Source organism: Lontra canadensis, unplaced genomic scaffold, assembly GCF_010015895.1.
Source record: "Lontra canadensis isolate GAN:19392208 unplaced genomic scaffold, GSC_riverotter_1.0 scaffold90, whole genome shotgun sequence".
Classification (NCBI taxonomy): Eukaryota; Metazoa; Chordata; class Mammalia; order Carnivora; family Mustelidae; genus Lontra; species Lontra canadensis.
Genome location: NW_022631084.1, coordinates 329,574 through 334,615, shown reverse-complemented (window position 1 = coordinate 334,615; position 5,042 = coordinate 329,574). Strand labels below are relative to the sequence as shown.

General features: G+C 41.9%; 1 long non-coding RNA gene across 1 annotated transcript; it reads right to left on the bottom strand.

Moving 5' to 3' along the window:
• Positions 1–2,362: 2,362 nt before the first annotated feature.
• On the bottom strand, positions 2,363–4,916 carry LOC116854307. The gene is made up of 3 exons (XR_004380129.1): positions 4,670–4,916; positions 2,920–2,992; positions 2,363–2,580 (listed from the first exon to the last, which is right to left on the bottom strand). It is a non-coding gene; the product is annotated as an uncharacterized LOC116854307 (long non-coding RNA).
• Between the last annotated feature and the right edge of the window lie 126 nt (positions 4,917–5,042).

Below are 5,042 nucleotides of genomic sequence, written 5' to 3'. Positions count from 1 at the left end.
GGAAGTTTAACCATCTGATTGGTTAGACAGGATCTGGGTATGAAATATAATTCTTTGATGCATGCTATTCTTCTAGAACGTATAGGTAGTACTGGGATTCTTAAATTTGTTCTTCTTTTGTGAAGTAAGCAAATAATCAGACTTTAAGCTTCATAAAACTATTCAGTTAAATTCAATACGTATCTGTGGAAGATAGATCATAGTGGGCAGGTGGGAGGGTATAATCACTTCTCCCAGGCAGTGGATAATCTCAAGGCAGGGGCACTTCTAAACATGTACTGAGGAAAGTGAGTCAGTGCGCACAGAATCAGAAACAGGATGGTAAGTATAATGGCATCATCAAGTGTGAGGGATTCTTTCCATCTAATCAAATCTCTCAACCTTCCTGCTAGCTTAAGGGAAAGGCAGGAGTAAAGGATAGAGGAAGACAATAAGCTCCCATCAGAGATCATAAATTTGAAGTTTTATGACTCAATCTGAAACGATCCGAATAAGGCTCTCAGAGCCAGGCTAATGTCAAGGTCATCATCCGCCCTTGATCTTCCTTGGTGGGGCACACAGTGGAAATCTGCCATTTAGTTCAGCTAGCTGCGGCCACAATATCTGCAGCAACTCCCATAGAGAGTGAGAGACTATTTGCCGAGCCCTTGAATGCATGGTGGCCTCTGGATTTCCTCTGATCCACAGAATGTGACATAGGTGACCTTGTTGATTCCCCAGGCTATGCTTTAACAAGTCTGACACCCTCCACGTGCATAGATGCTGCCCACACACGGACAATGTAGCCTGTGAAGGATGACAGGCCACATCCTCCTACGAGAGAATCCTCCTGGAAGAAGGAGAACTCCTTCTTCCTTCAGGAGAAGATTTGTGGCCCTCTGTGGATAGCATCACCGACGGCCAGACATGTGAGACTACTTCGGACCTTCAGCTCAGCTGACTCTCCAGGTCAGCATTTGGAAAACAATGGGGCAAATCTGGCCCTCAGCCTGTTTTATGTTGGGCCCTTGAGCTAAGAACAGCTTTTGCTTTTCAAAGGTTTATAAAAAAATGAAATAAATAGGTAATAGAATAATAGGTAACACAAAGCCTAAAACATGCATTATCCGGCCCTTTATAGAAAATTTTGCTGATCCCTGCTACAGCTGAACCTAACTATGTAAACCCAAACAAAACCACAAAGGAACCAACCAACCAACTCTCAGAATCATGAGAAATATCAAACGTGTATTTTTTTTTTTAAAGATTTTATTATTTATTTGACAGACACAGATCACAAGTAGCAGACAGGCAGGCAGAGAGAGAGAGAGAAAGAGAGGAAGGGAAGCAGGCTCCCTGCTGAGCAGAGAGCCCAATGCGGGGCTCAATCCCAGGACCCTGGGATCATGACCTGAGCCGAAGGCAGAGGCTTCAACCCACTGAGCCATCCAGGCGCCCCTCAAACATGTATTTTTAATATGTGGGAAAGTTCATTCTATTGCAGTGGATAACTGAATCACAAGCTGCTAAATGCTACACAATGAACAAAGAAACTGCCTCAAAGGAAATAATCTCTTAAAGGTTTTGGACCTTTTCTTCTCACTTGTTTAATTTAGGTGGATTTCTTATCCCAATCTGGCTGTCCACGGCTCTGTTTCGCATTCTAGGAGGATTCTGGCAGCTACAAGCACACATACATACTAGTTATTCATGGGACATTCAAAACATTTTTAAAACAAGCATTGGAGGGCTCCTGGCTGGCCCAGTGAGCAGAGCCTGTGACTCTTGATCTAGGGGTTATGAGTTCAAGCCCCTCATTGGGTGTAGAGATTACTTAAAAAGATTAAAAAAAAAACACATATTAAACTGTAACTTTTCTAAAATAAAAACACAAAATTAGTAAGATATATTATCAATGTCCTACAGCATCCTTCCAGATACAGAGGTCTTTTCCTCCCCTAGATTAACCTATCTGCAATGGAGCCTGCCTACTTCTGTTATCAAAGGACTTCCTTTACTTAGTGAGGTAAACCGTTAGCCAAGGTGGGATGAAGAATGGCTGTGACAAAGGATTAGCTAGCAGTAATCACTTTACCCTTTGCAAAGGGCACAGCCACCCGCCAGGGCCGTAATCAGGAAAAGAATCACAACAATGATTTAGATCTGAATATTCATTTAACCTGAATTTCCACTACTACTATCTAAATGTAGTTTCGTTGTACACCCATTTTATTTATTTACTTATTTATTATTTTTTTAAGATTTTATTTATTTATTTGACAGACAGCGATTACAAGTAGAGAGGCAGGCAGGGCGGGGGAAGCAGGCTCTCTGCTGAGCAGAGAGCCCGATGTGGGGGCTCCATCCTAGGACCCTGAAATCATGACCTGAGCTGAAGGCAGAGGCTTTAACCCACTAAGCCACCCAGGCGCCCCTGTACACCAATTTTAACTCCTATATTCACCTATATTATTTTCAAAGAACCTTCAAATTATTACAAATAATTTTTAAGTGCATGTTTCACTCCTCTATCCTTTCCCTTTTGCAGACAAAGGGAAGCAGCAGTATGATAAGGAAGCAGTAGCAGGTGAACCAAGGAATCTGTAAACAAAAAGAAATGGTGGGCCTTATTTACAGCCGATGCAAATGTGTGGGTCACAATTAGGGATGGGCAGTTATGACTAGGCTCGAAGTCAATAGATGACCCAGACCCACTAGATTTTGAACAAAGGACTAATATGATCAATAGTACACATCTAAATTTGCATTTGGCATAGAGCAGTGTGGTAGCTCCCTTCCAAATATTTCCCTCCTCTCCCACAGTGGGCCTCATCTCCTGGTGATCATGCCCTTGTCTGATCTCCTCCATTTGAATCCTGAATAGTCGGACACTTGCTTTTGACCAATAGAATGTGACAAAAATGATGCTACATCACTTACAAGGCTCACTTCTGCTTAGCAGCTTCTGGTCCTAGGGCTTTCAGTATGCAGACTCTGATGAAATTCAGATCAACTGTTAGGGGCAAGAGCAGACGATAATTAGCCGATGCAAATGAAAATTCACTGATACAACCCAGTGACTCAGACCAGCTTACTAAAAATTGTCCTCTTTTGAGAAGTGGGGATATGGGCTGTTTAGAACTCTCGATTTGTGCACTTAGATGATGCCCTTTGAGAGTTCTCTTGTGGAAGCTGAGGCGGCCATTGTTATATAGAGTAAACTTGGCATAACTCTTGCCCAGCACAGCTTATAAGCTTAAAACAGATGAGCTCACATCCATAGATATTTATATGAGCCAGAGACCAGAAGACCACAGGCAGAGGTAACACACAGCATTACATACTCCTGATTAGTTTCTGCTATTAGAACAGAGCTGGTAGTATACATCAGGTATGCCCAGGTAAACATAGAACGCTCCTGGATCTTACAAAATCATCTTAAAACATGCATCACAAGACTTGTAGAAAACCCCACTGCTTTTACAGAATTAACCACAAGAACTCTAAAGTGGCCCAAACTCTGAAGAGACCAGAGTTTTGCTGTTCTTTGAATAAAGCTAGAATTTAATTCACTGAAGCATCTATTACAAGGTGACCTGCAGTAGGAGGTACCAGAATGAACCAGATGATTACCCTACCCACCCAGGTAAATGGATTTTTAACCTGTGTTCTCCTCACAGGAATCTAAGATATTCTCTTACAAGGAATTCCAAAGTCTCCATTGTCTAGATTATCTATTAACCACAAAAGGGAAAATAGATTTTATAATGGACTATATGGAGAAATCCGGAGGACAATTCACATTTCAGTTATTAATAATGGGGCAACCTAATATTATATATTTAAAGGTTAATATTATGTGTTTAATATTTAATACTATATTCTTCTGGATGGGAAACAATATGAAGAGCACCTCTTAAAGTCTGAAAGATTCTTGACATCTAGCCGAACCTCTTGATCTTTCTTCTACTTTACAGTAAATGGGGAAGCTAGAGAAGAGGTTGAATGATATCAGGAGGAATAAAAGGTCAAACAAATGGAGAGAGCTGAAACCTCTGCCCATAACTGTCCTAGACTCTCCAAAAAGTTATTGCCATGAAAACAAAAATGCTGGGGGAGATTGTTTTGCATTAAAAGAGAGGAGCATAACAAATGCAATGCAGGAATCTTCACTGGACTATCCTTCCACAAAACCAATATATAAAACATCTTTTGACAATCAGAGAAATTTGCGTATGGGCTAGATATCAGGTTAAATTATCACATTACTAAGTTTCTTAGATGCGATTTTCTTTTTTTTTTTAAAGAGATTTTTTAGATGGGATTTTCTTATGTGGTTGCACAGAAGGATGTCTGTCTTTATTCTTAGGAAACGCAGGCTGAAATATTTAGGAGACATGAAAAGCAATTACGGCAAATGTTAACACTTATTCAACCCTGGAGTTAAGTACTTGGGTGCTCCCTGAACTATTCTTCCAACTTTCCACGTGGTGATGCTGGAACCAAGCTGTTGACAGTCCCAAAGCCAAGCGGCCTCAATGGGGAACTGTTTTCATATGGCACTATGCCAGCGGTGCAGAGAGAAGAGGAAACATTGTTTCTGGATTAATTCAACCACCTCCACCCAAAGACCTGCACGACCAGAAGAACCCATACAGCAACACCCAGCTCGCACGCCTAAAAGCCTCACCGCTTCTTCCAGTTAGTGACGACTGTGAGTAGGACAGACTCTCTCTGAATTCTCCAGACCAAAGAGGAGCTTCGAGATGAATTCCTGAAAGCAAGCAACTTCCTGGGACTCCTGTTCTTACACCAAACCATTGTAACCTGACGTTTCCACCCCCTCCTTCACTCTCCATCGATTCTAAGAAGAACGCACATTTTTTCTGAGATAAGGAACTTCCCGAAATTTCTTCGTCCTTAGCAGCTCTTGCACACTCTAACAAGTAAATCCCTCCAGGACTGCCTCGAGGCCGAGCACTTACGCCGCTAGTAAACAAGGCAAAATCCTTGCCGGAGGCCCGTCACGAAGTTGCCCAACCTCGGCCCGCTGCAAATGGAAA